At 38.1% G+C, this 15,214-nt stretch overlaps 1 protein-coding gene across 5 annotated transcripts in view; it reads left to right on the top strand.

Annotated features, from left to right (window-relative positions):
- LOC140409368 (disintegrin and metalloproteinase domain-containing protein 12-like) overlaps positions 1-15,214 on the top strand; it is a 653,965-nt gene that overhangs the window by 330,594 nt on the left and 308,157 nt on the right. The gene's annotated exons all lie outside the window — the stretch shown is intronic.

Genomic DNA, 15,214 nt, shown 5'->3' with positions numbered 1-15,214 from the left:
AGACAACGCGGGAGGCCGGGAGGGAAAACACTGACCTTAGTGTCAGGACACTTCGTGCAAAACAAGGAGCAAGGCTGGATTCACACAATAACACACCAAAACACCCAAAACACACTACAACACACAATAACACACCAAAACACCCAAAACACCCAAAACACACGACAACACACAACATACAATAACACCCAAAACACACTACAACACACAATAACACCCAAAAGACACTACAACACACAACATACAATAACACTCAAAACACACTACAACACACAATAACACACAACACCCAAAACACACTACAACACACAATAACACCCAAAAGACACTACAACACACAACATACAATAACACTCAAAACACACTGCAACACACAATAACACACAATAACACACTACAACACACAATAACACCCAAAACACACTACAACACCCAAAACACACTACAACACACAAAACACACTACAACACACAATAACACACTACAACACACAACAGACAATAACACCCAAAACACACTACAACACACAAAACACACTACAACACACAATAACACACTACAACACCCAAAACACACTACAACACCCAAAACACACTAAAACACACAATAACACACTACAACACACAACACACAATAACACCCAAATCACACTACAACACACAATCACACACGGCAACACCCAAAACACACTACAACACACAATAACACCCAAACACACAATAACACACTACAACACACAATAACATCCAAAACACACTACAACACACAACATACAATAACACTCAAAACACACTACAACACACAATAACACCCAAAACACACTACAACACACAACATACAATAACACTCAAAACACACTACAACACACAACACACAATAACACCCAAAACACACTACAACACACAAAGCACACTACAACACACAATAACACACTACAACACACAATAACACACTACAACACACAATAACACCCAAAACACACTACAACACAGAAAACACACTACAACACACAATAACACACAACAACACCCAAAACACACTACAACACCCAAAACACCCAAAACACACTACAACACACAATCACACACTACAACACACAATAACACACTACAACACACAGTAACACACTACAACATACAATAACACCCTAAACACACTACAACACACAATCACACACTACAACAAACAACACACAATAACACCCAAAACACACTACAACACACAATCACACACTACAACACACAATACACACTACAACACACAAAAACACACTACAATGCACAACACACAATAACACCCAAAACACACTACGACACCCAAAACACACTACAACATCCAAAAACATCCAAAACACACTACAACACACAATAACACACTACAACACACAACACACAATAACACCCAAAACACACTACAACACACTACAACACCCAAAACACACTACAACACACAATAACACCCAAAACACTCTACAACACACAGTAACACACTACAACACACAATGACACACTACAACACACAATAACACCCAAAACACACTACAACACACAACATACAATAACACTCAAAACACACTACAATACACAACACACAATAACACCCAAAACACACTACAACACACAAAGCACACTACAACACACAATAACACACTACAACACCCAAAACAGACTACAACACCCAAAACACCCACAACACACTACAACACACAATCACACACTACAACACACAACACACAATAACACCCAAAACACACTACAACACACAATCACACACTACAACACACAATAACACACTACAACACACAATAACACAGTACAACACACAAAACACACTACAACACACAATAACACACTACAACACCCAAAACACAATACAACACCCAAAACACCCAAAACACACTACAACACACAATCACACACTACAACACACAACACACACTACAACACCCAAAACACACTACAACACACAATAACACCCAAAACACACAACACACAACATACAATAACACTCAAAACACACTACAACACACAATAACACACAATAACACACTACCACACACAATCACACCCAAAACACACTACAACACACAAAACACACTACAACACACAATAGCACACTACAACACCAAAACACACTACAATACCCAAAACACCCAAAACACACTACAACACACAATCACACACTACAACACACAACACACAATAACACCCAAAACACAGTACAACACACAATCACAACTACAACACACAGTAACACACTACAACACACAATAACACACTACAACACACAATCAAACACTACAACACACAATAACATCCAAAACATGCTACAACACACAATCACACACTACAACACACAATAACACACTACAATACACAGTAACACACTACAACACACAATAACACACTACAACACACAACACACAATAACACCCAAATCACACTACAACACACAATCACACACGGCAACACCCAAAACACACTACAACACACAATAACACCCAAAACACACAATAACACACTACAACACACAATAACATCCAAAACACACTACAACACACAACATACAATAACACTCAAAACACACTACAACACACAATAACACCCAAAACACACTACAACACACAACATACAATAACACTCAAAACACACTACAACACACAACACACAATAACACCCAAAACACACTACAACACACAAAGCACACTACAACACACAATAACACACTACAACACACAATAACACACTACAACACACAATAACACCCAAAACACACTACAACACAGAAAACACACTACAACACACAATAACACACTACAACACCCAAAACACACTACAACACCCAAAACACCCAAAACACACTACAACACACAATCACACACTACAACACACAATAACACACTACAACACACAGTAACACACTACAACATACAATAACACCCTAAACACACTACAACACACAATCACACACTACAACAAACAACACACAATAACACCCAAAACACAGTACAACACACAATCACACACTACAACACACAACACACACTACAACACACAATAACACACTACAACGCACAACACACAATAACACCCAAAACACACTACGACACCCAAAACACACTACAACATCCAAAAACATCCAAAACACACTACAACACACAATAACACACTACAACACACAACACACAATAACACCCAAAACACACTACAACACACTACAACACCCAAAACACACTACAACACACAATAACACCCAAAACACTCTACAACACACAGTAACACACTACAACACACAATGACACACTACAACACACAATAACACCCAAAACACACTACAACACACAACATACAATAACACTCAAAACACACTACAATACACAACACACAATAACACCCAAAACACACTACAACACACAAAGCACACTACAACACACAATAACACACTACAACACCCAAAACAGACTACAACACCCAAAACACCCACAACACACTACAACACACAATCACACACTACAACACACAACACACAATAACACCCAAAACACACTACAACACACAATCACACACTACAACACACAATAACACACTACAACACACAATAACACAGTACAACACACAAAACACACTACAACACACAATAACACACTACAACACCCAAAACACAATACAACACCCAAAACACCCAAAACACACTACAACACACAATCACACACTACAACACACAACACACACTACAACACCCAAAACACACTACAACACACAATAACACCCAAAACACACAACACACAACATACAATAACACTCAAAACACACTACAACACACAATAACACACAATAACACACTACCACACACAATCACACCCAAAACACACTACAACACACAAAACACACTACAACACACAATAACACACTACAACACCAAAAACACACTACAATACCCAAAACACCCAAAACACACTACAACACACAATCACACACTACAACACACAACACACAATAACACCCAAAACACAGTACAACACACAATCACAACTACAACACACAGTAACACACTACAACACACAATAACACACTACAACACACAATCAAACACTACAACACACAATAACATCCAAAACATGCTACAACACACAATCACACACTACAACACACAATAACACACTACAATACACAGTAACACACTACAACACACAATAACACACTACAACACACAACACACAATAACACCCAAAACACACTACAACACACAATCACACACTACAACACACAATACAACACACAATAACACACTGCAACACACAAAAGCACACAAAACACACTACAACACACAAAACACACTACAACACACAATAACACACTACAGCGCACAACACACAATAACACCCAAAACACACTACAACACACTCCAACACCCAAAACACAATACAGCACGCAATAACACACTACAACACACAATAACACCCAAAACACACTACAACACACAGTAACACACTACAACACACAATAACACACTACAACACACAATAACACCCAAAACACACCACAACACACAACATACAATAACACTCAAAACACACTACAACACACAACACACAATAACACACTACAACACACAAAGCACACTACAACACACAATAACACACAACACACAATAACACACTACAACACACAATAACACACTACAACACACAAAACACACTACAACACACAATAACACACTACAACACCCAAAACACACTACAACACCCAAAATCACCCAAAACACACTACAACACACAATCACACAACACACAATAACACCCAAAACACACTACAACATACAATCACACACTACAACACACAATAACACCCAAAACACACTACAACACACAATAACACACTACAACACCCAAAACACACTACAACACGTAATAACACACTACAACACACAATAACACCCAAAACACACTACAACACACAATAACACACTACAACACACAATAACACACTACAACACACAATAACACCCAAAACACACTACAACACACAACATACAATAACACTCAAAACACACTACAACACACAATAACACCCAAAACACACTACAACACACAAAGCACACTACAACACACAATAACACACTACAAAACCCAAAACACACACAACACACTACAACACACAATCACACACTACAACACACAACACACAATAACTGCCAAAACACACTACAACACACAATCATACACTACAACACACAATAACACACTACAACACACAATAACACACTACAACACGCAAAACACACTACAACACCCAAAACACACTACAACACACAATAACACACAAAACACAATAACACCCAAAACACACTACAACACACAATCACACACTACAACACACAATAACACCGAAAACACACTACAACACACAATAACACACTACAACACACAATAACACACTGCAACACACAACACACAATAACAGCCAAAACACACTACATCATACAATCACACACTACAACACACAATAACACCCAAAACACACTACAACACACTACAACACCCAAAACACACTACAACACACAATAACACCCAAAACACTCTACAACACACAGTAACACACTACAACACACAATGACACACTACAACACACAATAACACCCAAAACACACTACAACACACAACATACAATAACACTCAAAACACACTACAATACACAACACACAATAACACCCAAAACACACTACAACACACAAAGCACACTACAACACACAATAACACACTACAACACCCAAAACAGACTACAACACCCAAAACACCCACAACACACTACAACACACAATCACACACTACAACACACAACACACAATAACACCCAAAACACACTACAACACACAATCACACACTACAACACACAATAACACACTACAACACACAATAACACAGTACAACACACAAAACACACTACAACACACAATAACACACTACAACACCCAAAACACAATACAACACCCAAAACACCCAAAACACACTACAACACACAATCACACACTACAACACACAACACACACTACAACACCCAAAACACACTACAACACACAATAACACCCAAAACACACAACACACAACATACAATAACACACAATAACACACTACCACACACAATCACACCCAAAACACACTACAACACACAAAACACACTACAACACACAATAACACACTACAACACCAAAAACACACTACAATACCCAAAACACCCAAAACACACTACAACACACAATCACACACTACAACACACAACACACAATAACACCCAAAACACAGTACAACACACAATCACAACTACAACACACAGTAACACACTACAACACACAATAACACACTACAACACACAATCAAACACTACAACACACAATAACATCCAAAACATGCTACAACACACAATCACACACTACAACACACAATAACACACTACAATACACAGTAACACACTACAACACACAATAACACACTACAACACACAACACACAATAACACCCAAAACACACTACAACACACAATCACACACTACAACACACAATACAACACACAATAACACACTGCAACACACAAAAGCACACAAAACACACTACAACACACAAAACACACTACAACACACAATAACACACTACAGCGCACAACACACAATAACACCCAAAACACACTACAACACACTCCAACACCCAAAACACAATACAGCACGCAATAACACACTACAACACACAATAACACCCAAAACACACTACAACACACAGTAACACACTACAACACACAATAACACACTACAACACACAATAACACCCAAAACACACCACAACACACAACATACAATAACACTCAAAACACACTACAACACACAACACACAATAACACACTACAACACACAAAGCACACTACAACACACAATAACACACTACAACACACAATAACACACTACAACACACAATAACACACTACAACACACAAAACACACTACAACACACAATAACACACTACAACACCCAAAACACACTACAACACCCAAAATCAACCAAAACACACTACAACACACAATCACACAACACACAATAACACCCAAAACACACTACAACATACAATCACACACTACAACACACAATAACACCCAAAACACACTACAACACACAATAACACACTACAACACCCAAAACACACTACAACACGTAATAACACACTACAACACACAATAACACCCAAAACACACTACAACACACAATAACACACTACAACACACAATAACACACTACAACACACAATAACACCCAAAACACACTACAACACACAACATACAATAACACTCAAAACACACTACAACACACAATAACACCCAAAACACACTACAACACACAAAGCACACTACAACACACAATAACACACTACAAAACCCAAAACACACACAACACACTACAACACACAATCACACACTACAACACACAACACACAATAACTGCCAAAACACACTACAACACACAATCATACACTACAACACACAATAACACACTACAACACACAATAACACACTACAACACGCAAAACACACTACAACACCCAAAACACACTACAACACACAATAACACACAAAACACAATAACACCCAAAACACACTACAACACACAATCACACACTACAACACACAATAACACCGAAAACACACTACAACACACAATAACACACTACAACACACAATAACACACTGCAACACACAACACACAATAACAGCGAAAACACACTACATCATACAATCACACACTACAACACACAATAACACCCAAAACACACTACAACACACTACAACACCCAAAACACACTACAACACACAATAACACCCAAAACACTCTACAACACACAGTAACACACTACAACACACAATGACACACTACAACACACAATAACACCCAAAACACACTACAACACACAACATACAATAACACTCAAAACACACTACAATACACAACACACAATAACACCCAAAACACACTACAACACACAAAGCACACTACAACACACAATAACACACTACAACACACAATAACACAGTACAACACACAAAACACAATAACACCCAAAACACACTACAACACACAATCACACACTACAACACACAATACAACACACAATAACACACTGCAACACACAATCACACACTACAACACACAACACACACTACAACACCCAAAACACACTACAACACACAATAACACCCAAAACACAACATACAATAACACTCAAAACACACTACAACACACAATAACACACAATAACACACTACCACACACAATCACACCCAAAACACACTACAACACACAAAACACACTACAACACACAATAACACACTACAACACCAAAAACACACTACAATACCCAAAACACCCAAAACACACTACAACACACAATCACACACTACAACACACAACACACAATAACACCCAAAACACAGTACAACACACAATCACAACTACAACACACAGTAACACACTACAACACACAATAACACACTACAACACACAATCAAACACTACAACACACAATAACATCCAAAACATGCTACAGCACACAATCACACACTACAACACACAATAACACACTACAATACACAGTAACACACTACAACACACAATAACACACTACAACACACAACACACAATAACACCCAAAACACACTACAACACACAATCACACACTACAACACACAATACAACACACAATAACACACTGCAACACACAAAAGCACACAAAACACACTACAACACACAAAACACACTACAACACACAATAACACACTACAGCGCACAACACACAATAACACCCAAAACACACTACAACACACTCCAACACCCAAAACACAATACAGCACGCAATAACACACTACAACACACAATAACACCCAAAACACACTACAACACACAGTAACACACTACAACACACAATAACACACTACAACACACAATAACACCCAAAACACACCACAACACACAACATACAATAACACTCAAAACACACTACAACACACAACACACAATAACACACTACAACACACAAAGCACACTACAACACACAATAACACACTACAACACACAATAACACACTACAACACACAATAACACACTACAACACACAAAACACACAATAACACACTACAACACCCAAAACACACTACAACACCCAAAACACCCAAAACACACTACAACACACAATCACACAACACACAATAACACCCAAAACACACTACAACATACAATCACACACTACAACACACAATAACACCCAAAACACACTACAACACACAATAACACACTACAACACCCAAAACACACTACAACACGTAATAACACACTACAACACACAATAACACCCAAAACACACTACAACACACAATAACACACTACAACACACAATAACACACTACAACACACAATAACACCCAAAACACACTACAACACACAACATACAATAACACTCAAAACACACTACAACACACAATAACACCCAAAACACACTACAACACACAAAGCACACTACAACACACAATAACACACTACAAAACCCAAAACACACACAACACACTACAACACACAATCACACACTACAACACACAACACACAATAACTGCCAAAACACACTACAACACACAATCATACACTACAACACACAATAACACACTACAACACACAATAACACACTACAACACGCAAAACACACTACAACACCCAAAACACACTACAACACACAATAACACACAAAACACAATAACACCCAAAACACACTACAACACACAATCACACACTACAACACACAATAACACCGAAAACACACTACAACACACAATAACACCGAAAACACACTACAACACACAATAACACACTACAACACACAATAACACACTGCAACACACAACACACAATAACAGCGAAAACACACTACATCATACAATCACACACTACAACACACAATAACACCCAAAACACACTACAACACACTACAACACCCAAAACACACTACAACACACAATAACACCCAAAACACTCTACAACACACAGTAACACACTACAACACACAATGACACACTACAACACACAATAACACCCAAAACACACTACAACACACAACATACAATAACACTCAAAACACACTACAATACACAACACACAATAACACCCAAAACACACTACAACACACAAAGCACACTACAACACACAATAACACACTACAACACACAATAACACAGTACAACACACAAAACACACTACAACACACAATAACACACTACAACACCCAAAACACAATACAACACCCAAAACACCCAAAACACACTACAACACACAATCACACACTACAACACACAACACACACTACAACACCCAAAACACACTACAACACACAATAACACCCAAAACACAACATACAATAACACTCAAAACACACTACAACACACAATAACACACAATAACACACTACCACACACAATCACACCCAAAACACACTACAACACACAAAACACACTACAACACACAATAACACACTACAACACCAAAAACACACTACAATACCCAAAACACCCAAAACACACTACAACACACAATCACACACTACAACACACAACACACAATAACACCCAAAACACAGTACAACACACAATCACAACTACAACACACAGTAACACACTACAACACACAATAACACACTACAACACACAATCAAACACTACAACACACAATAACATCCAAAACATGCTACAGCACACAATCACACACTACAACACACAATAACACACTACAATACACAGTAACACACTACAACACACAATAACACACTACAACACACAACACACAATAACACCCAAAACACACTACAACACACAATCACACACTACAACACACAATACAACACACAATAACACACTGCAACACACAAAAGCACACAAAACACACTACAACACACAAAACACACTACAACACACAATAACACACTACAGCGCACAACACACAATAACACCCAAAACACACTACAACACACTCCAACACCCAAAACACAATACAGCACGCAATAACACACTACAACACACAATAACACCCAAAACACACTACAACACACAGTAACACACTACAACACACAATAACACACTACAACACACAATAACACCCAAAACACACCACAACACACAACATACAATAACACTCAAAACACACTACAACACACAACACACAATAACACACTACAACACACAAAGCACACTACAACACACAATAACACACTACAACACACAATAACACACTACAACACACAATAACACACTACAACACACAAAACACACTACAACACACAATAACACACTACAACACCCAAAACACACTACAACACCCAAAACACCCAAAACACACTACAACACACAATCACACAACACACAATAACACCCAAAACACACTACAACATACAATCACACACTACAACACACAATAACACCCAAAACACACTACAACACACAATAACACACTACAACACCCAAAACACACTACAACACGTAATAACACACTACAACACACAATAACACCCAAAACACACTACAACACACAATAACACACTACAACACACAATAACACACTACAACACACAATAACACCCAAAACACACTACAACACACAACATACAATAACACTCAAAACACACTACAACACACAATAACACCCAAAACACACTACAACACACAAAGCACACTACAACACACAATAACACACTACAAAACCCAAAACACACACAACACACTACAACACACAATCACACACTACAACACACAACACACAATAACTGCCAAAACACACTACAACACACAATCATACACTACAACACACAATAACACACTACAACACACAATAACACACTACAACACGCAAAACACACTACAACACCCAAAACACACTACAACACACAATAACACACAAAACACAATAACACCCAAAACACACTACAACACACAATCACACACTACAACACACAATAACACCGAAAACACACTACAACACACAATAACACACTACAACACACAATAACACACTGCAACACACAACACACAATAACAGCCAAAACACACTACATCATACAATCACACACTACATCACACAATAACACCCAAAACACACTACAACACACAAAGCACACTACAACACACAATAACACACTATAACACCCAAAACAGACTACAACACCCAAAACACCCACAACACACTACAACACACAATCACACACTACAACACACAACACACAATAACACCCAAAACACACTACAACACACAATCACTCACTACAACACACAATAACACACTACAACACACAATAACACAGTACAACACACAAAACACACTACAACACACAATAACACACTACAACACCCAAAACACAATACAACACCCAAAACACCCAAAACACACTACAACACACAATCACACACTACAACACACAACACACAATAACAGCCAACACACACTATAACACACAATCACACACTACAACACCCAAAACACACTACAACACCCAAAACACACAACACACAACATACAATAACACTCAAAACACACTACAACACACAATAACACACAATAACACACTACCACACACAATCACACCCAAAACACACTACAACACACAAAACACACTACAACACACAATAACACACTAAACACCAAAAACACACTACAACACCCAAAACACACTACAACACACAATCACACACTACAACACACAACACACAATAACACCCAAAACACACTACAACACACAATCACACACTACAACACACAGTAACACACTACAACACACAAAAACACACTACAACACACAATCACACACTACAACACACAATAACATCCAAAACATGCTACAACACACAATCACACACTACAACACACAATAACACACTACAATACACAGTAACACACTACAACACACAATAACACACTACAACACACAACACACAATAACACCCAAAACACACTACAACACAAAATCACACACTACAACACACAATACAACACACAATAACACACTGCAACACACAAAAGCACACAAAACACACTACAACACACAAAACACACTACAACACACAATAACACACTACAATGCACAACACACAATTACACCCAAAACACACTACAGCACACTACAACACCCAAAACACACTACAACACGCAATAACACACTACAACACACAATAACACCCAAAACACACTACAACACACAGTAACACACTACAACACACAATAACACACTACAACACACAATAACACCAAAACACACTACAACACCCAACATACAATAACACTCAAAACACACTACAACACACAACACCCAATAACACACAAAACACACTACAACACACAAAGCACACTACAACACACAATAACACACTACAACACACAACACACTACAACACCCAAAACACCCACAACACACTACAACACACAGTCACACACTACAACACACAATAACACCCAAAACACACTACAACACACAATCACACACTACAACACACAATAACACACTACAACACACAATAACACACTACAACACACAAAACACACTACAACACACAATAACACACTACAACACCCAAAACACCCAAAACACACTACAACACACAATCACACAACACACAATAACACCCAAAACACACTACAACATACAATCACACACTACAACACACAATAACAGCCAAAACACACTACAACACACAATAACACACTACAACACCCAAAACACACTACAACACGCAATAACACACTACAACACACAATAACACCCAAAACACACTACAACACACAATAACACACTACAACACACAATAACACACTACAACACACAATAACACCCAAAACACACTACAACACACAACATACAATAACACTCAAAACACACTACAATACACAATAACACCCAAAACACACTACAACACACAAAGCACACTACAACAAACAAGAACACACTACAACACCCAAAACACACTACAACACCCAAAACACACACAGCACACTACAACACACAATCACACACTACAACACACAACACACAATAACAGCCAAAACACACTACAACACACAATCACACACTACAACACACAATAACACACTACAACACACAATAACACACTACAACACGCAAAACACACTACAACACCCAAAACACACTACAACACACAATAACACACAACACACAATAACACCCAAAACACACTACAACACACAATCACACACTACAACACACAATAACACACTACAACACACAATAACACAGTACAACACACAAAACACACTACAACACACAATAACACACTACAACACCCAAAACACAATACAACACCCAAAACACCCAAAACACACTACAACACACAATCACACACTACAACACACAACACACACTACAACACCCAAAACACACTACAACACACAATAACACCCAAAACACACAACACACAACATCCAATAACACTCAAAACACACTACAACACACAATAACACACAATAACACACTACCACACACAATCACACCCAAAACACACTACAACACACAAAACACACTACAACACACAATAACACACTACAACACCAAAAACACACTACAATACCCAAAACACCCAAAACACACTACAACACACAATCACACACTACAACACACAACACACAATAACACCCAAAACACAGTACAACACACAATCACAACTACAACACACAGTAACACACTACAACACACAATAACACACTACAACACACAATCAAACACTACAACACACAATAACATCCAAAACATGCTACAACACACAATCACACACTACAAAACACAATAACACACTACAATACACAGTAACACACTACAACACACAATAACACACTATAACACACAACACACAATAACACCCAAAACACACTACAACACACAATCACACACTACAACACACAATACAACACACAATAACACACTGCAACACACAAAAGCGCACAAAACACACTACAACACACAAAACACACTACAACACACAATAACACACTACAGCGCACAACACACAATAACACCCAAAACACACTACAACACACTCCAACACCCAAAACACAATACAGCACGCAATAACACACTACAACACACAATAACACCCAAAACACACTACAACACACAGTAACATACTACAACACACAATAA

This window comes from Scyliorhinus torazame, chromosome 3, assembly GCF_047496885.1.
Source record: "Scyliorhinus torazame isolate Kashiwa2021f chromosome 3, sScyTor2.1, whole genome shotgun sequence".
NCBI lineage: Eukaryota > Metazoa > Chordata > Chondrichthyes > Carcharhiniformes > Scyliorhinidae > Scyliorhinus > Scyliorhinus torazame.
The sequence above is the reverse complement of the archived record's forward strand: the minus strand, read 5'-3'. Positions and strand labels throughout refer to the sequence as shown.